Source organism: Podarcis pityusensis, assembly GCF_964106645.2.
Source record: "Podarcis pityusensis genome assembly, chromosome: 8".
Taxonomy (NCBI): Eukaryota; Metazoa; Chordata; class Lepidosauria; order Squamata; family Lacertidae; genus Podarcis; species Podarcis pityusensis.
Window position 1 is genome coordinate 42,157,230 of NC_138033.1, and position 27,042 is coordinate 42,184,271.

At 40.1% G+C, this 27,042-nt stretch overlaps 1 protein-coding gene across 2 annotated transcripts in view; it reads right to left on the reverse strand.

Moving 5' to 3' along the window:
• Positions 1–27,042, reverse strand: part of WWOX (WW domain containing oxidoreductase) — a 578,638-nt gene that overhangs the window by 410,839 nt on the left and 140,757 nt on the right. The window lies entirely within an intron of this gene.

Genomic DNA, 27,042 nt, shown 5'->3' on the forward strand with positions numbered 1-27,042 from the left:
GGCTCCTGCTGATGAAAAACGTTGTGGATAGAATTTTGATAAGGACAGACTACAAGCGGTACATAATTCCAGTGCTCAAAAGTTTGTACTAGATGCCCATACACTACCGGGTCAGGTTCAAGATTCTTGTATTACTTTACAAGACACTTAACAATTTGGATCTAAGATAAATCAAGGGCAGTACAATCCCTTGTATCCCTGCCCAATCACTGAGACCTTTGAGGGTGTCACTGTTAGTGGTTCCCCATGACTAGGATGCACAACTCACAGTCATGTATTTAGTATTTTGGGCCCAAGTTTATGGAACACATTTCCTCTTGAGGTCAGACAGGCCCCATCCCTACAGGACCTCCAGCACCTACTGAAAAGCTGTTTTGTTTTGTTTTTTATTATTCTCCACTTTTCTTTTTTGACATAAGACCACTCTGAATTTCTCATCTCTTGGGCATGGAAAGTGCAAAAAAATGTTTGAAAGGGCATGCAATTTGCTTTACTAAAAATAGGAGGTATGTAGGGATTGGTGGGAAATGTAAAATAACTTACCTCCATTACAAGGTTAAGATGGGTGGGATGATAACCAGAAGAATTAGCAATGTTGTTTTTTCACCTCAATACCCATATTAGTATTGCTTAACAGAAGTAGTATGCTGTGAATAATTAGTGATTCTCAGATGACACAAAGCAGTCTAACAAAATTAGACAAATCTGGAAAACATTTACACCCCCAAATAATGCAAATTGCTCCAGTGTTAGACATTTACGGAGACAAAAGCAGACCTTCAGAAATGCAAAAAAATCAAGACGGAAAAGCACACAGTCACAGCATCATTTCATTTTTTTGCCATTATATTACTTCAAAAATTGCAATTTTAGTTTGTTTTATTAAATTATTGGACACTTTTTTAAAAAAAAGATTGCCAAAGAAAAGGAAGCAGAAGCAGAAATAACAGCTGCCATCTAAACAAAAGATTACAACTTTTACAATATTTCTTCTAGTTGCTTTAAAAATGGTAATAAATGATAGCAGTCATCTACTGAATTTTCCACACACCATTTTCTTATTATACTTTCGCATTTTGAACAATACCTAAAAGAATTAGAGAGATCTGAAGAGTCGTATGAAGGGTAACTAATCCTTAGTTCCTAATGACAGAAGCATATGCTCTCAACTTTCTAAACTGCATCCAACTGAGCCATTTATCAAGACCTGAAACTTTTTCATTATTTAAAGCATGACAACAGCTTTCCACTTGATGTCTTGGAAGTACACAATAATAGGAGCTCCATAGTCATTAATTATAATATCAGCTGATAAAGTTACCATTCTAGCCACTTAGTAATTTTGTCTAATTGCAGCAGGTGGTGTGGAAATAAAGTGCCATAAAGACACAGACTGCTACCTGAACAGTATTCTCCACCTTTTAAAGATGACATGTAGGTGTCCCTTAGATAGCCAACATACATTTGGCTATACTATGATTTGCAAATTGCAAATATACTGTTTATGTAAAAATGCACCTAGCTTTCTATTTAAGACTTTTAACCTTTCCTAGTCATAAGAAGGAATTAGCCACCATCGTCATTGAATCTATATTTTGGAAAGTTTTTTGCCTCTCCATCTATGCATTCAGATGGCTTTCAACAGATTGCCACAGAATTTGATGCAATGGTTCCTGAAATCAAGGAGAATATTTTCATCTCTGTTTGCCTACAATTGGATGCCGTTTTAAAAGGTTGTACTAAACCTTTATCAGCGTTTGGACACCTCTTACGATATCATCACCAAATTTTGTCTGATGGTTCCTGAGACTGAGGAGTAGGTTTTGGTTTGTCTACAGTTGGATGCCATTTTAAATCATGATGGCTGTCAAAACTGCAGTGATTTGGACATCCCGTAAGATGTCATAACTCTCACACTCCCAGTGGAAGAATCTTCTTCAGAAGAGGATCTGTCTGTGAAAGCAAAAATTGCAGAGGAGCAGGCTGGGTCAATGGAAAGTGAGACAAAGCAGGGGGATCTGGAATCTTCAGAGGTCACAGCACCCCAACCTGCTATGCAAGACACAGAGAGCCCCTACATGAAACTGGAAGCTAAGCCAATGAGTCTGGGGAGAGCCAGCAACTAAAGGTGCAGGTCCAATCAACTACTAGACCCTAGAGTACCCACCTAAAGAACGAGAACTCAATGGGAGTAAGGGACTACTTGCAAGGAAACTACCCCTCAGGCAATTCTGACGACCTGCAACTGTGATATGGGTGGAGCTCTAAAAGTTGCTGGTTGAAAGTATTCAGTTACTGGCTGAGTACTGGTTCTTGCACCAGCACTCTAACTTGCTTTGTGATCTATTTGGTCACTGGGCTTCCCTGTGTTTGTTCCTGGAGTGTTTCTGTACCACCTTTCCTGTTGCCCTTGTGTTTTGACCCCTGCCTGTGACCAAACCTTTCTTTTTGGATTGTCCATATGAGTGGACTTGGTACTACTAGTCTTGCATTTCATCTGAAGCTAGCCAGTAAGCAAATTTTGCATAATGGTTCCTGGGATCTGGGAGCAAGTTTTTGCCTATGTTTGAGTATGACTAGATGCTATTTGACTGAGCAGCATTGTGTATTAGTGCATTATAAATGTTGTTTAAGATGTTTTGGGAAGTTGTTTGTCTGTCCACTATGTATGTGAGCACTTTTAAAGATGCTATAACCAAATTATGCACAATTGTTTCTGAGATCAAGGAGAAGGTTTTCATTGATGTTGCATACAGTTAGGTGCCATTTTGAATCAAGATGACAGACTGAACTTTACAAAACTGCAACCAAAACTGATTTCTTAGAATGCCTGAGCAATGCCAGGTATGAGGCTGGTATTTTTAAGCAGAATGCTCTTTGATGAAAAATATCACACAAAAACGTACTTGTGGCCAACTGGTTGAAAATTTCCCCGGATTCTTGTGTCAGCAGGGAAAATGAGGACGGAGCAAAAATGTATAGTGATAAACACAGAGCTGGGGTAAAGTAGGTCACAATGCTATACAATACACCTGTTCTTTCAGGCCTTTGGAGATACATACGGTAAGTTGCTTTGGTTTTAACTGGTACCTAAGGTCTTAGTGAGTTTAATCTGCTGATTAATAATTTAAAATCCAATATGAAACAATTATAGAGTTGTATGATCTGATTCATTTGTGTAATATTTTTTGATATTATGTTGGAAATTATCTTGTAATAAAGAACATTATATAAATTCTATTAATGAATGAATGAATGAATCTGGACCTTTAGCAGCTCCAGATTCTGGAAGCTCAAATAGATTTGATTATGATTAGATACTTATTTCACATTTAAATTCACAATGATTTTTCATCTGGACATTTATGTTACTTGTACAATGAAGATTACTAATATCACAAAAATAAAATCAAAGTTATAACCCCATACTCTGGAGTGCAAAAATACTGGTATATTTCTTTCTCAATTATATTTCTTTCTTTATTAAACGGTGTATCTAAAAAAGGAACCGAAAGCAAAGGTTGTTCTTTATAGAGTTTGCTTTTCTGTTTGACTGATAGGTAGTAAAAATTGGTAATTTCTAATGGCCATCTGTCCTCCTCTTAAATTAGCTAACTCCCGCAAGAACCTCCTTCCCTCCATGTAACAATATATCAAATGTACTCAAACCTCATTAAAACATAAGGAAGTGACATCTTAAGCAGCTACTATATTATATGTAATTAATGCAACTGTAATTTAAATAGACTCCATGTTAATCTATGCACAGATTCATGAGAGAGCTTAAAAGTACTACTAGCTGCTTTTCTATGTTTCAAATATGTGAAAAAGAAAATCTGTAGCTAGATATATATATCTTTTGAAAGACAGAGGTGAGATGCTGGATAAAAATAGCAAGCTACAATGCCATAATATGACACTACCTACCTAAAAGACCAGGCAGTAAATGCCATTTGTAGATAAATGGACTCTATATTGTACTATAATGCAGCTAAACCCACAGTATAGCACTGACTCTGAGAAGCAGAAGCTTTGCTACCTATGTATTTTTTTCCTGGATTACCAAAATGATTTATACAAATAACTGACCTAATTTACCTATAACTGGAAATTTAATACTGTTTACCTTCAAGCATCTGTAAATGACCTTTTTGATTGAAACCTATCAGATGAAAATTTGCCTTTCCATTTTAGCATTTTAGGGTATGTTCTCAGTTCTATCATGTATGTTGTATATGTTTGTGCACAAGGCTATTTGAAGGCCATCACTTGAGCAAACCTGCCTGAGCCCTGAGATTATCTGCTGTGTAGGCTCTCCTCATAGATCCTGCTGTAAGATCGGCCAGACTGGTGGGCATGAGAGATAGGACCTTCTCAGTGGAACTCCCTCTCAACCAAATTAAAAACACCTGAGACTGAATTTTACATCTTTCACACATAATCTTCCTAAACTGTAGTGAATGCCAGACATAAGGTCTGAAACCAGTCAAGACCTTTTAGATAATCTTTGTGTATCCATAACAAAAAGGTAAATATAGTACAAACAAGAAATGGAGTCTCTTACGGTCTTGGCATAGATCTTCAACTTTTCTCTATGGATATTCAACACATTCAAAACACACAAGCCAGACAACCAATCTTCACTTATTATTGAACATAACCATGTTTACACCTTGCACGGAGTACTGTAGTTCATATGTGCATTTTGTAACTGGGAGGGGAAATGCTGTAAAGATGGCAGTTTCAATAGCAGGGAACAGTTTGCTGTGGTCCAATAGTTCAGTAAGGCTACTGCTGTGTATGAAGCATGATTGATGAATGCATTTCTTTCATCTATCATTTTGCCTACCAATTCATGCCAGGCAACAGATTCATCCCCCAAATTTTCAAGTACAGTGGTACCTCGGGTTAAGTACTCAATTCGTTCCGGAGGTCTGTACTTAACCTGAAACTGTTCTTAACCTGAAGCACCACTTTAGCTAATGGGGCCTCCCGCTCCTGCTGCGCCGTCGGAGCACGATTTCTGTTCTCAACCTGAAGCAAAGTTCTTAACCTGAAGCACTATTTCTGGGTTAGTGGAGTCTGTAACCTGAAGCGTATGTAACCTGAAGCGTATGTAACCCGAGGTACCACTGTATATAATGCTTCTGAATGGAATTGGCATGGGCTTGGAAGTCTTTTTCTTCAACATGGAGAAATGAATATTTGGTGAGGTAATAAGCAAAGCCAGATATGGAATGCAGATGGACCACTGGTATAACTCTTCTGAAAACTTTGCCAGCACTTTTTGTTTCCAGCCTGGTTTCTATCCTTGGCCACTCCCTCCCTGCTCCTCAAAAAGTAGTGGTAGGTCCAGCAGCACCTCTAAGCTTCTCACCTATTACAAAAAGCACCACAACTCCTTTGCTTATATTATCACTGTATTTCTAAGGTTTCCAAATCTTGAAATATTTGTAGAAACACCATCATTAGATCCAAACAAGCAAAATTCACCTGAGCTACCTGCTGGCCCAGGAAGGCTCTCCTCCAGAAAAATGCCAAAAGTTGAAATCTGGCAGACACTCTCAATAGGAATGGTCTCAGAGATTAATCAAAATCTTTTGCTGACTAACAAGGTGTGTTCATGTGTACATCAAAAAATAAATATATTTAGCATTCTGGGAGGGGGCAAGTGCTCCCATGGACACCCATGAAAATAAGTGATTACATGTTTCTCGAATGGTGACAAAATGGACAATTGTACTACACTAGCCAAATAATGAGAATGTGTATGGAAATGAAGTAATAAAGAGAGGTCACGTGCTACGTTTTGAAAGACAAATGCTCTCTAAATGCACTTTCAGGATACACTGCTACTAAGAGCAGTGTTACGAATTACTTAGGTATACTTGACAATGGCCGCCATCCAGAAGATTACTTACATGTATGAACTACAGCCTAAAAAAATAAACCTCAGTAACAAACCCTGTGTGGTCCATACTAATTTCAGGGAAACATACAAAGAAGTGATCTACAACTGACTGCATACTATTTCTAAATACAAGGCTATAGGGTTTGCAAAGGGATGGCAAAACCTGCCCAGCCCTGTAAGTGCCACAAAACACATAACTTTTATGGAAGCTTGTAGGGACATTTATCCCCTCAATTTCAGTCGTAATTGAGCTTCTAAACCACCCACAAAGATTATGCTTGTAAACTAGTTAGCTATATACACCATAAAGATGCTTATATTGCACAATTTGTTTTGCAGCTATGCATACAAAAACAACTCCACAAAATTAACTTCTGTATGCTAAACTGCCCAATGGAAAGCACTGTTATATCAAAATAACAGAAGAGACAGCAACATTTTTTTCTGTGCAGAATTAAATGTAGATAAAATCCATAACACAATTAATGACTTAATATTATTGACTTTATGAAAATATTAGATGCCTGTGAAGAAAACAGTATACAGTGGGTCTGCAAGTTACGCTCACTTTACATACGATTGCAACCTTATACGGGGAGGAGGGCTAAATAAATAAATGGAAAGTGAGGAAAACCTGCCATCCCCAGTGATTGATTGATTGATTGATTGATTGATTGACTGATTGATTGAATTCCCCTGTGCACCCAGGCTCTGGGAAGGTGGCAGGAGAGGCCTGGGATGCTTCCAGAGGCAGATAAGGAAGGTGCTGCCTCACTTTCCCACATCCTGAACCTCCTGGGACCTTCGCAGAATCCAGTAAGAAGCCCTCTTTGCAGAGGGGGGAAGGTCTGCGGGTTTCGGACTTCCTTTGCACGTGGAGGCCTGGAACCAAACCCTTGCATAAGAGGCGGCCCCACTGTATCTGTCATTAGAAATTGAAAGGTTCCAACATTACTTGGTTTCAAACACTGTTGAGATTACAGTACAGTCGTATCTCGGAGGTCTAACGCCTTGCGAAACAAATGTTTTGGCTCCCGAATGCCGCAAACCTGGAGGTGATTGTTCCAGTTTTGAATGTTCTTTGGAACTGCTGTGGCTTCCGACTGAAGCCGCGCCTTGGTTCCTGAATATTTTGGAAGTTGAATGGACTTCTGGAGCGGATTCTGTTCCACCTCCGAGTTACGACTATATAATCACTTATGAAGGAAGGGGGTGAATTTTGTACTCCTAGCGGAAACCAGAAAGATACATTGTATTGGCATTCAGCAGCAGCCTACCAAACGGCAGTTACTGTTGCTAAAGATAGTTACATAACTTGCAATCTTTACTATTCCTTTTTACAATGTTTCTTACCTGCCGTTCACCATATGGACCCAGAGCAGGTTACAACAATTTAAAAACACGCTATTGAAGACTCCATTGCAAAGTCAGTTCTGAGGCATATGGGGCTAAAGAAAGCTCAAGCCTATCTCCAGTGTCCCGTCATTGTACTCTGAATGTCCAATGTTCATTGATCATAAGAAGCATCTTATAAAATACCCAGGGTGTAAGCAGAGCCAAAGAAATCACTGCTGTCCGAGTGCTAAGGACGACCACCTGATTCACTGCTGCCTCGTGGAGAACACCCACCCCACCCTCATCTTGGAATAGGTCTGCAGCAGCATGTACTTGCATTCTAATGTCTCTCCCTAACTCATTTGACTCACACATGTCTATCTGATGCTTGTCACACATTTTCCACATTGCATTTGACATAAGATTCCTTCTATCTCTTTCTCCTCTTAGACCTGACCACTAGTTCAAACCAAATGCTGTCTGTGTAAATGCTCAAATTCTCTATATTTTGCAATTAAGTGCAAATGCCTTTATTCCACAATTTGGCCTATTGCTAATCCCCACCCCACCCCCATATGTGTAATTTTCCCACTGGTGCTCTGAAATAAACCCCAGGAAACCTGTGCTCATCCTGTACATGTGTAACTCAACACATGTGGATGGTGAAATGTGTTAAGATTTGTATTGAAAAGGTGCTCCACAAATGCCTGAAGGACAGCTCTATTCATGCTTCACATCCAGAACAGTTACACAGAACCTCAATATTCAGAGGCCTCTAAACACTAGATAGAGACAAATAAGGAAAGATAGCTGTCTTGCAATATTTCTGGGCTTTTATTTTATATCTAACTGTGCTCTGGTTTTCAGTGACTCATTTTGCTTTGGCGGCCAAAAGATCAGAAATATGTCCCTGGACAATATAGCAGTGAACTGCAAGGGAGACCATGATTTGTGGCGTGACACCCCTTTTTCTTGTATTTATTTTTTATTAAGATTTGTCATGGCCAATGACTAGTACAAGAAAATTATTTCAATTAGATTTATATCTAAGTGGCCAATACTTAAAAAAAAAAAAAAAAGCTGGACCAATTCACTAAAGTAATTCTTATGACCACAACCTTACTAATGAATGTAAACTCAAACCTCACATTGTTATATGACTGTGGAAAATAACAATTTAAATCTGAGTATGACTACTTCATGCTGTTATCAGCAGGAATTAAAAAAATGTTCATAAAATTAAGAACAGAGGGAAAACAGACCTTAATTAAGCAAAGTGTTATCTCTTTCTTCTATAATGAAAGCAAAGTTACAGTTATATTTTCACCAAGATTTTTCTCCACTTAATGAAGACATTATCCATGAGTTTTCAAAGTCACTTTACAAAAGAGCATTCAAGAGATATTAAAGTCAGCTTAAACTAAAAAGTCTTTTTGAAGTCAATAAACAATAAAAAAGAACAATGAAAAGACAGCCTTTGATCTCTTCTCAGTCTCAAGTCTTTAATTTCTCTTTTAATCTACTAGATGCATTAAGTCTTGTATTCAAATACTTTTCACCTGCAGAGTACAGTAAGCTTGCCTTGATTAAAAAAAAACTGTATTAATGTACAGTCTCATTAGCATGGATGAGTGTTAGCTGGAAGTTCCCCACTTTTTTTATTTAAAAAAGTTTTAAAATGATTTTCCTTTCTACCCTCTTTGAATTTTTTTTTTTTAATGAAAATGAAATGGTTGGCTTTGAAATTCATGATGACATCAAAGACTATAATGCACATAGATTTCCCCCCCAAGAATAAATTATTAACAACATGTGCAAACACATACTGGTCAATAGGCCTGGTCAAGAAACATTAGTCTCCCTCCTTGACCAATTATAATGCATCAGTAGTTATTTCAAGAAGACCAATAGATGCATTAGGTTTCCTTAAGGGTAGTGAAAGGGTGTTGAAGGAAGTAACTACACCTATTAGATTAATATATACTGTGGGTCCTTTTCAGACGTAATGCTTAAAGTGTAGTTTATAGTTATATGCATGAACAGCAGCTTTGGCGCATGCATTCTCTCCTCTAATATGGCAAACTACGGTTTGTTCAATAAACAAGGATTAAACTGTAGTTTATAATCCTGACTGGTCTGCAATCAAACAATGGTTTATGGTCCTGGGTTTTCTTCAAGCCAAATTTTTTAGCCAGTTTTCCTAACTGAAACTCCTCTTAGTTATAAGCAGAAGTGAATGTTTCTTGTATCCTCCTCGTAGCCCAAGGTTCACCACTGTTTGTGCATGTAATGTTTAATCATAGCTCACTGTTATATTTGAAATATGTCAGTGTCTTCGGCAAACATGCTGGACATAACAGTCAAGCCACAAATGAGAGAATGATTGCACAGAAGCAAACACTAAGGGCTTTCATATGTTTTCTCTCTGGCCCATTGTAATATCCTTACTGGAACTGAAACATATATTAATCAAAATCAAGTTTAAACCATGCTAGTACAATTAATTAAATTGTACATAATTATGACTATCTGCTCCATAATAAACTAAGCAGAAATCCCCAAACCCTTTACACAGGCAATACAACAATTCAGTATATCAAGCAATTTTGGTTTGGCAATGTGTGGGCCAGTAGACAGAACCAGATTGGGCTGGGCCTGGCTGACCTAAATTCAAAAGCACTTGCCACTGGTTCATTCATTTCTCAATAACTCACAGGGCTAGAATCATCACATTTGTAGTTCCAGTTTTTAGGTTTTTATTGTTTGGTCAGTCCTTACATGAGAATCATGGATAGAAGGCTGAAGCTGCACATACAACTTTCTCCCTCAGTGCATCATAATGCAGAACATTATACACAGCGTTGTTAGGAAGGCAAAAATGAAGTCATGGATCCAGAGCCCTAAAGCTCTTGAATAAGACCCAGCAGAAGATGTCATACAGTACAGCACAACAATGTGTCTGGGACTAAGTTACAGTATGAGAAACAGTGAGTGAGAAATAATGAGTGAGAAAAATAAATAAAGTATATAAACTCCCATGGGTCAAAAAACCAAAGAAAATAAAAGCAGTAAGCAGTAGTAGTAGTGATGATGGACAACTTCACTTGCTATATAATTAATTATACCTAAACACTATTATACATTCCTGAGTCCCCAATTTGGCCCCTTTCTTGGTTCTCCAGATGAACTTAAATTTCCACCTATGCAGGCCTTTGCCCCTCATGAATTTTGATTTTATTTTTATTTTTTGTGGTTGAAAGATGCAAGCTTATAGCTGCTCCTTTATGGCTTTGAAGGGTGAGTGGGTTTTGCCTATTTGTAGCCCTTAGAAGGGAGGTCAGTGAGTCCAGCTTCATTTTTGTGTGGTCTTTAGGTGTAGGTAGTTTTTTGTTGGGTTTGGGGTTTTCCTTCTGTGAAATACTTTGTAGTGCTTTGGGGGAAGGGGAATGTGGTTTGTATTAGTGGTTCAAACCAAATGCCTGTCTGTACTCTGTTCTTTGGAAGTTATTTATCCCTTTTGACAAGACAGGCCTTTTTATCGGGCTATGTATGTATATATAGTTTTATACACAGAGAAAACACTGCTTCTAATGCTAACAGAATCTGAAGGAACTGGGGCCTTTTTAGAAGAAAGGGATATTATAGAAATTTAAGAATTAGGAATACTTAAAGTTTCAGTGTTCTACACCCCCTTCAAAAAAAGTCAAAACACTTAACCATACATTTTCACATTGGTTGCTTACTAAGAAGAATCAAAGTAAGAGCACTTTGCTAGGTTAAGACTGATCTTTTATTGATTTGGATGTGCTCTGAACCACATCATCTAATCTACAATAAGCCATTTATGGAGTTTCCTAGTGAAATGATCTATGGGCTAAAAGGCTTAGATTTCTAGTCCCATCATAGAACTTTTTAAAATGACAATGATGATATGGAAGTGTGCTAGAAAATACTATAATAAGATTGCAAAAGACACAAGTGACATTATTAGAAAATTAGAAACTTTAGTTAACTTGTTTTGAATCCTCTTGCTGACCATTTAGTTTTATCTGGAGATACATTTCAGCTTCACAGAAGTTCAGTGTAAAACTGCTCAAGGTCTTTGCCAGACTGCAATATGCAAATTTTACTTAATTGGTAACAAATTCCTAACTTGATTGTAATATTAAGAAATAAGTAGGAAGAAAAAAGTACAGAAAACAAAGCCTTAAAAGAAGCGCAGTCTTCTCTATGGTGGCTTCCTTCTTTTTGAAGGACCTCCCTCTAGCAGCACAACCCAGTGATTTTACAATTGTTTCAGGGCCAGGTCAAAACTTATCTGTGTTCCTGATAGTATTATTTTAGAATGATTTTATTGTTTTTGTTTGCCTCTCATTGTTTTAATATGATTGTTTCCTGTTTGCATTTTTGTGGCATATTTAATTTTATTCATGCCCACTGTATTCATAAGGGGGAAGTGCCGCCTATAAATGTTTTAATGATAAATAAAAACACATTCTCAGTGACATTCACCATTTTCCCCTTGAACAATTTTCTCCATCACACACACACACCAGGGAAGATGATAAAACCATTCTTGGACTATACTACTTAAAATAACAGATTAAGGAACTACATGTTTGAATGCTCTTCTTGTGCATCCTAAATGTCAAGGAAAAAAGTTCCAGTATTGATTGTTCTCTGATAAAGCCAATATTGTACATGCAGGGAATCTCTCTTACTCAGGATGCATTCAGTTAGGTCCCCCACTCCCAACAACACTTGCAATCTGTAGTAGTGCAGTCCATACAACATGGCTCCTTGTTTCAAATAGTTCCCTTTGAAATATAACTACAGAAATTGCAGGGGTCAGCATTTACAGAAGGAAAAGTGCACTGAATTTCATAAGGTTTGCAGAAACAAGAAAGAATACCCCCCCCTTCAGTCAAGATTGGCTCCCAAAGCAGCTTACAATTAAAATTCACAGAAAGCTAATTGTCAAGATGCCAATCCACAGAAGCAGGATTTCTGCTTGATCTGCTATATGACAATATACTGTGCCATACTAGTTCAGCACAGGAGGAGACTATGCTAAGGACATCCCAGTAAAAACATGTGCAAGTTGGGAATCTTACTATTTAGCAAGCACATTGTACAGCCCGCCTTAACTACATGCAAATTATTCAACAGCATGCAACAAATTAAATAGCACATCACATAAATTCAAATGTCACTTACTAAAGATCTAAATTGTCTGGCAGTACCATCCTTCAGGTTACATAGCACAGTTCTTAGGAAGAAAATGATGTAAAAATAAGATACTAAGATCAAAGATAGGAAAAGCAAATGGCAAGCTATTGTCACACTTATGAGACCTACAATGATGTAGTGCTGAAAGTGTCAGACTATGGCTAGGGAAATCAGGGCTCAAATCCCCACAAAAGCCATGAAAATTGCTTGGTAACCTTGCACCAGTCACACTCTATTCCAGTCTGATTTCCGTCATAGGCTTGTGAAGTTAAATTTGGAGTGAGAGTATGGAAATATCATGCACATTGCTCTGAGATCTTTGATTGTAGTCTATGATATGAAGGCCCATGATATAGGAACATTGCTGAATCTAAACAGGTCTGGGTCAGATCAGGGCCTGAATGGGAGACTGCCAGGAAACCCATGCATGCCATATTGAGTTCCATGATGGAAGAAGAATGGAATATAAATGTAATTAGCAAATAAATACATGAAAGATGGAATAAACATGAAATAAATGAAAGAATTAAGTGGAAAGCAATCAGGCCACATTAACCAATTCTGTGTAGCTACTAACACTAATGAGCTACAGAAGCTCATTCATGTGCTTCTTCCCAAGTACCATTTTGGTGCACAAGAACAAAGGATTAAAAATTGTTACAACAATAGAAGCCCTTCGATTCTGGTCTCAACAGTTTCCATGTTTGCCTTATATACCAGTTACTCCAACCTAACACTCTGCCCTTAACCAAAACTAATTTGTGGTTAATTCAGGTACAGAAGCTTCCAGTGCCAGCTTTGGTAAAACAGCAAATTGCAGCAGGATAGTTATTCATCAGAAAGGAAATGGCTCATTTGGGGGGGGGGGGGGGATCAATGATCCCTGGGAACAGTGAAGAATAAAAACTCTGCCACTGGTGAAGAAAAAAAGCACCACACCATATTTATTAGATTTCTGCTCTTTATGCCAACTTTTTACTGCATCATTTCAGAGCTAATGCTGACAGCTTATATGCTGTGCTAAGTGTACAATAAGCACATGAATGCCATTTTGATGGGCCTAGGATTTTCTCCCGCAACCACCACCCTTTATTTTCTGGCTGCTCAATAACTATTAAAGATGTGTCGCCTAATTGCTTAGAACTGAAGCAGAGAAAACACATATTAGTCCACACCAACACACTTAACAACAGCTGGCACTAACTACAGTACGCACCAGTTTGTATTAAGATGTCATTGTGCCTTCCCAGTTCTAATCACCAATTATGACTCTATTAGCTGCACTTGGCAGTTCATCTGCTCAAGCATTGGCTAAGGGGGACTCAGAATGGACCTCTGATCTCCGTGTTTCTGCTTCAGTGAGTGCTTAGTGCAGCGGCTGTCATCTGGAGACACTGAGGAGGTAAGGCATTGTCTCCACTAAGGTAACTACACCTGACCTTACAACAATTTACTAAGGAAATACCTGCCTAATGGCAGCGTGAGTGCAGTTTCTTTTACCACTCGCAAGGGCTCTGCAAATTAGAGACAACAGGATAAATCTATGACCAGCTCACCAGACACTTCATTAAATCACTGTTCCCTTGCCTTGTAGAGCACTAATAGAATCACAGCCCTCGTTAGCTACTGAATAAAAGATCAATCACATACTTTGAGAGCTCTTGCTACCAGCTTCCAGAGGAAACAAGAAAGGGGGGGGCAAAGAGAGAGGGAGACATATTTAGGATCATCAGTAAGATTCTGAATGGCCTCTCTGCAAGTTGGTTAAATTACCTTTTCCACAACTGACTCGGAATGTAATACTCAGAGGAACTTGTTAAGTCTGCTTTCAAAAGCTGCTCTCTAATATATGACTACCAGGCCCTGGTCAAAAGTTCATAATGTGCATATGTAAAAAGGTACTAAATTGCCTGAGGGCTAAAACCAGAGGAGTTTAATTGCAGCAAAATGCTGAAAATGGTCTATTGAGGGTGTTTCTTTAGGGATACTGCTGGCACTGGCTGATTGAAGTTCGGAACATAAAAAGCCATACAACAACATTTCCTTAAACGCAATTGAATCCAAGAGTAGTTATTCTTGCATAAATGCTATGCTGAAAGGACTTTTAAAAAAGATCCTCAGATTCCTGAAAAATAAAGAATTAAGAACTGCTGTAATTCATAATTCAAGATCATACAAACAAAAATGGAACATTTTGTAGGAAAACCTATCTTTCTACACTCTTTAAGACTAGATGTATTGTGTAATATATGCAAATATTTTAAAATAAAATAATGAGTATTAACGAGGAAGCATAGTATTTTACAGCAAATTGGGGTTTGTCTGTTTTTTTGTTTTGAACCCCTATAGCAACAGGTCTCAATGAACATACAAAATTGTAGATCCCAACCTGGAGTGTCTTTAGCCTCATGTAAGCATTTACAATTAATACCTTAAGAAACTTTTATATGGTGGACTACTCCTTTCTTGATTTTTATTACCATCTGGCCTGGGGCGGGGCCTGAAGCCTCACAAGGACTGCTTGCTGCTTGCTGCCTGCTGCCCAGGAGGACTCCCCTGAGTGAGTGCCTGAGGGCCCTGCTCCTGCCACTTACCACCTGGCCCAGGGCGGGGCCTGACAGGCCTCACTAGGACAGTTGCTGTTACTGCCGGAGGGGCACAGAGTGTTTTTAAAATGTTTTTAAAAATTTCTTTTGGATTTTTTGTATGTGGGGGGTGGGGGTGGGATGGATGTTTGGTTGGGCTTGGGGAATTTTTTTGATTTTGATGTTTTTGTAATTTTTACAGTTTTTTGTTTGTATTGTTTTATTGGTTTTGTTTGTTTGTTTGTTTGTTTGTTTAAGGTGCTATTTTGTTCTTAAGGGGAGGGGTCAGGGCTGCCGGGGTGTGGGCCCCAGCCCACAAAATGGCTGGGGCATGTTCCACGGGGGGGATGCACTGGGACAACCGATCTCAGTGATCACGGGTAGGAGGAGGAGTTACGCTAAGACCAGACCATGTCATTACAGAGGTGGCAGGTTTAGTCGTTGTCTGAGGACTATTCCTGCCTCCGGGTCTGGTCCTGACCGGATGGATACTAGAATCAGCAAGGGATACCCACATGACCTGAAGGTGCTGCTGTGCAATGCCAGGTCAATGATTCATAAGACCACTGCCATCCATGACTTGATCATGGATGGAGGACTTGACCTGGCATGTGTAACAGAGACTTGGTTGGATGAAGCAGATGGGCCTGTCCTTGCCGCTGCTTGTCCACCAGGTTTCTCTTACGCACAGCAACCCAGGTCATGTGGGTGGGGAGGGGGGGTTGCAGTGATTTTTAGGAAGTCATTAGTTTGCACCAGGCGTCCTATTGGGAAGACCAAGTTTTCCGAGTGCATGTTCTGGAAGTTGGGCAATAGGGGCAGTACAGGATTCCTTTTGGTGTACCGACCTCCCCGCTGCACCAAGGATTCCCTGCCCGAGCTGCTTCAGGTCGTGGCGGATGTTCTCCTGGAGACACCTAGCTTGGTTGTCCTAGGGGATTTTAACATCCATGCCGACACGACCTTACAAGGGGCCGCTCGGGACTTCGTGGAAAGCATGGCCTCCATGGGGCTGTCCCTGAATAAGTCTGGCCCAACCCATAGCTGTGGACATGCCTTGGACCTGGTGTTTACCTCTATGGATGTTGGTGATCTGACACTAAGTAAAAGTGAAACAAAAGAAGTGCCATCAGATCACTTCCTGGTGCAACTGGACTTCTCTGTGACCCATCCCCTCTGCAGGGAGGTGGGACCAATTTGGATGGTCCGCCCCCGCCACTTAATGGATCCAAATGGTTTCCAGAGAGTGGTAGGGGATGCTTTATCTCATGTTGATGGCCTTTCAGCTGATTCCCTGGTGGCCCGCTGGAATGTGGAGTTAACCAGGGCTATTGACTGTTTGGCTCCGAAGCGCCCTCTCCGATTGCATGGAGCCCGGACAGCCCCGTGGTTTTCCACGGATCTGAGGGCAATGAAACAATCGTTGTGACGGCTAGAGTGCTGGTGGCGGATAACTCATTCCGAATCTGACCGGACACAGGTTAGAGCTCAACGTCGAGCCTACCAAGTGGCGATAGCGACGGCGAAGAAGAATTTCTTCACCGCCTCTATTGCATCTGCAGAAAACAGCAGCAGGAGACTTTTTCAGGTGGTTCACAATTTAGCGGAACCACCTGCAACATCGGGGCCCAGTACGGGCCACATGTTCTCCTGCAATGATTTTGCAAAGTTTTTTGCAGATAAAATCGCTCAGATTCGGGAAGAAGTAGACTCCACCGTGGGAGCAGGGCCGGGGCGGGAGAGTGCTAGAGTTTTGTCTAGTCAAGTTGAGTGGGATCAATTCCAATCTGTTACCTCCGAGGATGTGGACAGGCTGCTTGGATGAGTGAAACCAACCACCTGTCTCCTGGATCCTTGCCCATCCTGGCTTATAAAAGCTAGCCGGGAAGGACTGGGCGATGGGCTTCGTGGGGTGGTGAATGCTTCCCTCCGTGAGGGAGCCTTCCCAGACCCGCTGAAAGAGGCGGTTATTAAACCGCTTCTTAAAAAACCATCTTTAGATGCGGCCACGATGGCCAACTATCGCCCAGTCTCAAATCTTCCATTCTTGGGCAAGGTGATTGAGCGAGCGGTTGCTGAACAACTCCAGGCACACCTGGAAGAAGCGGACCATTTGGATCCCTTCCAGTCGGGATTCAGGCCTCATCATGGGACTGAAACTGCCTTGGTCGCACTGGTTGATGATCTCCAGCGGGCTAGGGACAAAGGTGAGAGCTGTTTCCTAGTTCTGCTGGATCTCTCAGCGGCGTTTGATACCATCGACCATAACATCCTTCTGGACCGTCTTGAGGGGTTGGGAGCTGGGGGCACTGTCATACAGTGGTTCCGCTCCTTCCTCCTGGGCCGTATTCAGAAAGTGGTGGTGGGGGGATGAGTGTTCAGACCCCTGGGCTCTCACTTGTGGGGTGCCTCAGGGTTCTGTTCTTTCCCCCATGCTTTTCAACATTTACATGCAGCCGCTGGGAGAGATCATCAGGAGGTTTGGGCTGGGTGTTCATCAGTATGAGGATGATACCCAGCTCTACCTCTCTTTTAAATCAGAACCAGTGAAGGCGGTGAAGGTCCTGTGTGAGTGTCTGGAGGCGGTTGGAGCTTGGATGGCGGCTAACAGATTGAGGTTGAATCCTGACAAGACAGAAGTACTGTTTTTGGAGGACAGGAGGCAGGCAGGTGTGCAGGATTCCCTGGTCCTGAATGGGGTAACTGTGCCCCTGAAGGACCAGGTGCGCAGCCTGGGAGTCATTTTGGACTCACAGCTGTCCATGGAGGCACAGGTCAAATCTGTGTCCAGGGCAGCTGTTTACCAGTTCCATCTGGTACGTAGGCTGAGACCCTATCTGCCTGCGGACTGTCTCGCCAGAGTGGTGCATGCTCTGGTTATCTCCCGCTTGGACTACTGCAATGCACTCTACGTGGGGCTACCTTTGAAGGTGACTCAGAAACTACAACTAATCCAGAATGCGGCAGCTAGACTGGTGACTGGGGGCGGCCGCCGAGACCATATAACACCGGTCTTGAAAGACCTACACTGGCTCCCAGTACCTTTCCGAGCACAATTCAAAGTGTTGGTGCTGACCTTTAAAGCCCTAAACGGCCTCGGTCCAGTATACCTGAAGGAGCATCTCCACCCCCATCGTTATGCCCGGACGCTGAGGTCCAGCGCCAAGGGCCTTCTGGCGGTTCCCTCATTGCGAGAAGCAAAGTTACAGGGAACCAGGCAGAGGGCCTTCTTGGTAGTGGCGCCCGCCCTGTGGAACGCCCTTCCAGCAGATGTCAAAGCAATAAACAACTGCCTGACATTCAGAAGACATCTTAAGGCAGCCCTGTTCAGGGAAGTTTTTAACGTGTGATATTTTACTGTATTTTTGGTTTCTATGGAAGCCGCCCAGAGTGGCTGGGGAGGCCCAGCCAGATGGGCGGGGTATAAATAATAAATTATTATTATTATTATTATTATTATCTGCAAACCCCACGGAGATGGGTTCTAGGACTGCAAAGGACCACTCAAAATATTTGCACGACCAGAAAGATCAAAATTCAAGTGTACCCTAAAGTAGAGATGCCCACAGGATACAATAGAGAAATATAGGATTACAACATAGCTGTGATTGGGCTCCAACATGTTCACTTCCCTCCTCAAACAAAAGGTAGCAATCGAACCAGAATCTTGTTGAAGCTGGGTAATTTGCTTTTTTTACTTTGGCATGACTTCACCCAATTTTTGGCACGATGGACCCAAACTAAACTGATCTAAAGGCCTTTGAAGAAACTGTTGCCCCATTTGATAGAGATAATTTGGGGTGGAAAATCGGGGGGGGGGGGAGTTGCTTAGCCCTTTCCTAAACCATTACTTAATTTTTTTATCAGCAACAATTAGCAAAAAATGCTAATTAGGCCATTTGGCTTTGAGAACTGGAAAGTGGTAATTCTACTTGTACTGAACGTGTATATGAGGACTAAATCTATTGGCAAAGAGCAGAGTGTGGCTTGGCTAGCTGGAAGTGATCTCATTTTAAAAATTCAGCATTCAATTCAGTCTGCCTTGGCTAGTTCATAATTTAATAAAATGCATGTTGTATCACAAGCAAAAGGGGTATATTGTTCCTAGCCTCACTTTCAGGCTGAAGATGCATCAGCCTCTGTTTTCCAAAAAGTGACAGTTAACATTATGATCTGGTGGCTTTGCTCTACTACAGAAAACAAACAAAATAAATAAATAACCAGGGAACTTCTAAGTGTCAGCAGCAAAATGGATAACAGGGATTAAAAAAAGTTGATAATTCATTTATTTGACCTCAAGAGAACGGTTCTGATGGAAGTCTAAGAAAGTAGAGCTGCGGAGGTAACAGCATTTACTGAAATAAATAGAACTCTGAAAAAGACAAACCAATAGCATCTGACAACAGTGTAAAAATATAACACACACTTTCATCTGTTTATTTTTGACATTTGGGGCTGAAACATGGCCGGTTATTCAAGCTGGCAGAGTAATATGTGTCTCTGAAGTAGAGAGAGAAAATCTTCTTCCTTTTATTTTTGAAAGAATCTAAGAAATGCAGAGGCATTTCCCCCACCCCAAAATTTAAGTATCCGAACTACTAAAAACCAAGAACATTCATTCATAAATCTATCAGATTTATATTATGATTTATAAGTCTACCTTTCTCCTTGTCATGAAAACACACATTTGTAATTCTTAGCACAAAAACTTCCTGTAGTTAATCATGAATAATAGTTGAGATAAAAAAATTCATATTATATAATCTAAGGACTTTGTCACACACATCACACAGTACCGAACTATGGCTAGCTGCGGAGCACCCAATCCTCTCTTTTGAACAACTGTATCTGTAGGACACATGTATATTGAAACCCAGACCCGGACAAACTACTTGTGAGCTGCCATGTGCTACTCTCTCCAGATAGTAATAATTCTCTCCAGACATCATCATTATTACTGATGATACTAATGATGAGCAGACTTAGAGGCTATGTTCATGAGTGGAAGAATGTTGAGGAAAGGACTGCTTCATCCTTTTTCCTCTGGCCATTTTCCTCTGGTGATTTTTACCCACTGACAAGGGGAAAGATACAAAATCTACACCTACTGCATATTTTCCAGGTCTTCAAAATCACGAGAAGATATCAAAGGCTTTGTTGATGACTCCATTAACCTTCAGCTCAACCATGAAATATTTGTTGGGACTGTTTGTGTACCCATCAATAAGGGAAGTTTCATTGGGGTTATAAATTTTGGGATCAACTTGGTAGACACACAATAATGCCCACTTTTGTATCTGAACAGCATGCAATTAAAATTGTTTTAAGTCAGAGTAGAATTGATGGGGAAAGTGAGAAAGTCAGAAGCAATAAACTTTGCAGCCTTGAAAATATTATTCATACTACCAATGTGTTCCAGTGTGGAAGGTGATACACACACTCATCTCTAGCCAGTTGTATATATCTAGTATCACACCCACAATTCTGCACATACTGGCAGACTCTTGGAGCGGCTTTTCACAAAATTCCAGTGGCATATTTAGTATTAATGCATACAAATCTCTCGGCCTCCATAGGATCAATTTCTCTGTAGAGTGCTGACAACTGGAACTCAGGTCATGTAGTGGCTACCATGAAAAGGGTGTAATGGAAACTTGTCCATAACCTTGTAGCAATTATCTCTTCTATTCTGTATCCTTGCTGACTCTTTATATCCAGCTTTCAGCGATAGAGACCCCTTTCTTATTTCAGCATGAAGTCCAATGGAGGTGACAGTGCTATTTTTCTAGAAAAAGATATGCCAGAACTCACCATGAACTCTTATAATGGCAATAGTGCCCACCTGAGAGCTCCACCTGAGTTCCAGTGAGCTCCACCTGAAAAAATGCCCTGGTGCTATGCAACATTAATTATGTTCATTGTAATTCACACCTGGAAGACAGCACACCTTCTGGTGACATCCTGACAGGTGAGCTGAGAATTTGCTGAACCCTAGGTTAGAACCCGGAGGGTGAGAGGGAGGGTGTGTCAGAAGGAAAATGAATTTATATTGATTAATATATATTAGTAACTCTGCATTAATGTAACATTTTAATATGGAACTGTATTTTTGAAATATTTTGATTAAGTTGTCTGTTTTTGCTTCAGTTTTCTGAATACTGTTTAGAGATATTTTTAATATATTAAGAGGTATAGAAATTAAATAATCTAATCTAATGTGAGTAGGTATGATATTTTAATTCCTAAAATACAGAGCTAAATATCACACATATTGCACCTAGGATCAATGGAATGGGCATGAATGCAATGTGTTTAAATATTACAGCACGTTTGTGAGGTAAGGTGGAGAGAGGGGCACACAAACTGATTCCCTAACCATGTGTTCTGTTACTCAGTCATACATTACCAGCATCGTGAGTTTATTAACAGACCCTAGCTGTACTCACCCACCAACCCCTCATTTCCACCCTTGCCATCTTCTACCTCAGTCCTTGACAAACTCTCAAGTGTTGTGCTACCTAACTACAGTCAAACCTCTGTTTACGTAAACCTCTGGTTACGTAAACTTCGGGATGCACGCATGACAAACCCAGAAGTATTTTACCAGGTTTTGCCGCATGCACATGTGCAGAAGCGGTCTGCGCATGCGCAGAAGTGGTCCTCAGGTTGCAGAAACCTTGGGATCCAACCAGACCTCTAGAACAGATCCTGTCCGCAACCCAAGGTACCATTGTACTGAGAAGTGGTGCCTTAATGTGCTGAATCCCCTCCACCTGTGTGATAGAAGATGCACAATGGATAACCAATACTTCCAACTGCATATGGCACCATGTTATATTCTTGGTTTCATAAGTTTCAAAAGTTAAAAATCTTTATTGAAAGGTGATTTGGCCATATAAGTGTTGGATAGACGGTATTTACAGCTGGTATGGAAATATAGCCACTAAACATGACCCACTGTAAACCAACCACTCTGTATCAGTCACCTTGAGATGCCAATTTGCTAACAAGAAAGGGAGAAATAAATATGGTAGGAAATAGTATATAACCTATCCAAAATAAGGAGGAATAAAGATTATGCCTGGAATTCGTCACTATTTCAGAAACATGCAATGCTGTTAGCCGGACCATATATATTGAAGATAAATATACAAGAGTTTTCTACAGGAACAGCTCTTTGTATACATAAAAAATGACTTATTTTAAATGTGACTTATATTTATCTCTTTTCTATGGAATGTTTTTCCCATTAATATAATTCCTCAAGTACTGTATATGGATTTCTGGCACGCACAGAAGAGTTTGCTATATCAATATTGGTATTAACTGCAAATATATATGTTTTCACTAAAATAATGGATGGAATTTGACTATGATCTTTATATTTGTCATCCAACTGCCAAGAAGAGATTGATATGACTAATCTAAAAACTCTAGAAAGCAGAAAAATAAAATGATACACAAATGTCTCCTTCTTACTCTGACAGTCCTCCCCTCCCAAAAAATCCAAAGCAATATGCATACCTGAACTGGAAAGTTTTAAAGTGCATTACGGTTGTGTGTGTTTTGCAATCAATATTTCCACAATAATTGAAATAAGTAATGGACAGGATAAATCCATATTTATATATTGAACACTGAGTGATCAATTCAGTAATATTTATTCCCTTTTCTTTCATAATTGAATGAAAAGGCCAAACAGGATCAATCATTTCAACATACATGATAAATCATCTTAGATAAGATCACACAACAGTCTTTAGAGGAAGGTAGTGAACTTTTTTCACATCAACAAAATTTGTGAGATTATTTTTCTTTTCTTCTATTTGTTTTATTTTGTTGTATGCATTTTCTGTTTTAAGTTCAAATGTACTAAACTGAATCCACCTTTTACTTATTTCGGCTTAGTTCAAATAAGCTGAAGGTTGTTCAAACACAACACTGAAGGTGATTAGTGAATGTCAGCAGTAAGGAGACACCGAAATGTGATACTGAGTATTACTGTACATGCCAAGAGTAACAGCAGACAAAACCCAGCTAGCAAGCACTCCTTTGTCTCTAGATATTTAAACTCAGGGGCCAGATGGAGGACTGCTGTATGTTGGTGGGTCAATGCAGCTATGAACAATCAGCAAGAGAGTCTTAGTTAGTGCCGGGCCATAGCTGTGAGTGGCTGTACCTGAATCTTTGCTGGGAATGATTCATTACTATTACAATGATATATATGCCTTTCTACTAACAAGGTTCAAAGAACAGCAAAACAATAATCAATAGCTGCACTTCAGAGTGCCAGTGTGGTGTAGTGGTTAAGAGCGGTAGACTCGTAATCTGGCGAACCGGGTTCGATTCCCCGCTCCTCCACATGCAGCTGCTGGATGACCTGGGGCCAGTGACACTTCTCTGAAGTCTCTCAGCCTCACTCACCTCACAGAGTGTTTGTTGTGGGGGAGGAAGGGAAAGGAGAATGTTAGCTGCTTTGAGACTCCTTCGGGTAGTGATAAAGCGGGATATCAAATCCAAATCCAATAATAAACAATTTATTCGGTTTATTATTTGTGTGTGTTGTATTTGTATATTTCACACTGTAATCTGCTTTGTGGAGCAGGCTCATCAAAAATCAGGGTATAAATTTTAAAAAAATAAACTTGAAAATTAAAAACCAACTCCTAGGGGCTGAGGTCCCTTCACCCCCCCCCCCTAAAATATTAGAGGGAGCTTCCCCCCAAAAGTTGATGGGCATTACCATTCAGATGGTGTGTGTGCCCTGCATCATGTGATCAATTATGTGGGTTGGGGCTTACCTGGGCCCCCCAATTTTGTTTTCCAAGTTGGCACCCATGCTTGGATTGCACTATGCACAAACTAAGAGTTATGACCACACATTCCCTGCATCTTTTATTTTTAAAAATATGGAACAGTAGTTCAAAATATCTTGTATTTCAATCAGAGTATTGAACAGCTTTAATACCTCTGAAAGAAGGTGGGATATATAAACATCTTAAGACATTTAGTGAAAGAACAGAACAGAAAGAGAGCAGAAAAAGGCAAGGAAATTTCATTTTAAAATGTTAATGTTATGTGAGTATTGTGCCTAGCCAAAAAATATAAGTAATGATGAAAGAAATATCATAGAATAGACAGTAATTATTATTTTTCTATTTGGTAATATCAACACTTTTAAAGACTGATCAAAGTAAGAGAAAAACAGCAGTACTATAAGAGCATTATATAGCTTTGTAGACTTCTTTTTCTTTTTTGGAAGATGGAAAATGTTATGACTTTGCTCTAAAAGAAGGGACTTTCAGGTTCAGATTACTTGGACCCTCTTACTGTTTACTTGTCATCCTTTTTTCTGTAAAGTCAGAAGAGAGTTCTCGCAATACTTCAAATAAATAAAATATCCAGCTGCACAAACACTATATATTCAGCTAGATTACTTTGGCTTCTTATGGAATATTTGACTTTCCCCAGAATGTAAATGATTAAAGAGAACCCATCATATGAAACTGATTGGGAAAAGGTTTAAAGCGGTATGGCACTTTTACAAAGATGGCATGAACAGAAATAAAGACCAGAGTTAGGTAAAGCAGGCCAGCCATTCCTAAAGGTCAGGAAGAAGTATCAATATCACGACACAAAGCACACTTTAAGAAACCTTCTACATATTATTGTTCTGTTGACCTCCAGCTATACAGACAGATGTAAGTTTATGCACCCAAGTGTGTGAAACCATATCATGTCTAAGGGGGAAACCTATTTGGAATTGCTCCTCTGCAAGCTCCAGCTCTTAGGAAATGTAGGAAAATGGAAATTCTTACTGACCATGAATTTTTAGGTTGTGATAGGGATGGATGACTTTTCTCATTAGGGTTGTTCCTCCTGCTGGCCATGACAGGCAGAAGTCACCCTGCCCTCCAGGCCAGCTATGCCTTCAGCCTGTGATGACTGGGGCTAGATCTACCAAGCTATAAAAAAACCACTCTGAAAATGCTCTTTTTGAAAAAGTCGTAAAGCTCACAATGGAAAATATCATTGAGTTGTGATTTCAGCTCTACAACACCATCTGGTGTCACAGTGTTATAACACATTTATAATATTGTAATTTGACCAATTAGGGACGCGGCTGGTGCTGTGGGTTAAACCACAGAGCCCAGGACTTGCCGATCAGAAGGTCAGCGGTTCAAATCCCTGCGACGGGGTGAGCACCCGTTGCTAGGTCCCTGCTCCTGCCAACCTAGCAGCTCGAAAGCACGTCAAAGTGCAAGCAGATAAATAGGTACCACTCAGGTGGGAAGGTAAACGGCATTTCCATGCACTGCTCTGGTTCACCAGAAGCAGCTTAGTCATGCTGGCCACATGACCCGGAAGCGGTACGCCGGTTCGCTCGGCCAATAAAGCGAGATGAGCGCCGCAACCCCAGAGTTGGTCACGACTGGACCTAATGGTTAGGGGTCCCTTTACCTTTAATTTGACCGATGTAGCTAAGTCCCTGGACTTTTTTACTCTCTGGAAAAACTTACTTTTCTCTTCAGCTTTTTGTATGTTTGACTGGTTCTCCTGGTTCCTTGCATGTGACTTTTGATTTCTTGAGTATTTGACTAAACATCTTACTTTTGTGAGGACTGAACAACTTTGGTAAGATATTATATTTACGTTACCAAATTACCAATAGTGAAAATATTATACACTAAAACAGGGGGGGAGAACCTGTGGCCCTTCAGTAGTTGCAGCTTCCATAAGCCATGACCATTGGCCATGCAGGCTGGTGATGACAGGAGTTGAAGTCCAAAAACAAAGGGTAAGAACTGAGGAGGGCAGGTTCCCCACTATTTCACTAACACTTTGAAGTTTAATGCAAGCTCTTCCATACTTGAGATCTGCCTACAAGCTAACTAGAATCAAAACAGTTATACCATTTAGAGCGCATAACTTTAATTACTTCAGTATGAACTGGCATCCTGAACTGCCAGAATACAGCCTCAAAACCACTTCAGTGGTGCCCACTGTGAACAAGGGATTTCAAGATTTCTGCCTCTATTTGGATTGATCCTGGCTGGGGGTTTTTTAAAAAAAGAAATAACAGTGGTTTAGCCTGCCAGCAGCAGACCCTGTAGGAGGTTTAATAACTGAAACTGCTGTTGCATAAAGCATGATCAAAGATGGTTTGATGACTTGGTCTGTGAGGGAGGATTCAATGTCAAGAGTTTTGTGCTGACACCCAGGCTAAATATGATCCACTAGGGAATTGCTTATGTGCAATTGGCTTTCTCTAGGGTGCAGATCATTTTCTTCCAAGCCAATAATCTCAAGTGTTTCTCTGTTCTTGCTCTTCATTGTTCATTTTAAAGTTTAATTTAAAAAGAAGGTGGAGAACAAGCTGGCATTCAGCTAAGGAAAGGTAAGCATATTGGGTGCCATTCATGAATCTACTGCACCATGTGTTCACTACTTAAGTACTGTCAGCTTTAGTAGGTGGTAGGTAAAGTCATAGGTGTGCTAAAAATGAAAAGACTGAAAATAATAAAGCAGGATTTTTTAAAAGTATTGCTTCTTAAATCCTCCTTTAAACTATCATTAACATATCTGAGCAATTCTACTGAATCAGGAGATTTGTTTATGGATGATATAAACAAGGTGCCCATGAAGGTTTCTAGGAATTCCCCTGGGCAGGTACGCCCAGAATCTGAGCTTTCATTTAAAAAAAGTATTTAGTATCTATTCAGGACAGTATATCTCACATTTATCAGTCAGATAAATATTCAGGTGTATCCAAATGTGTATCTCACTTGACCAATCCAGCAAGAAATATATATGCTTTAATCTTCTTACCACCATGGATCTTCTTAGTGGCACTGGGGCATATACATGCAGGCATATTGCTCGAGCATACAATTATTTCACTATACCTATCTAAGGTTAATATTTTTTTCTGATTCTAATTTATAACTACACAGCAGTAGTAGTGTTATATTCCCATCCACT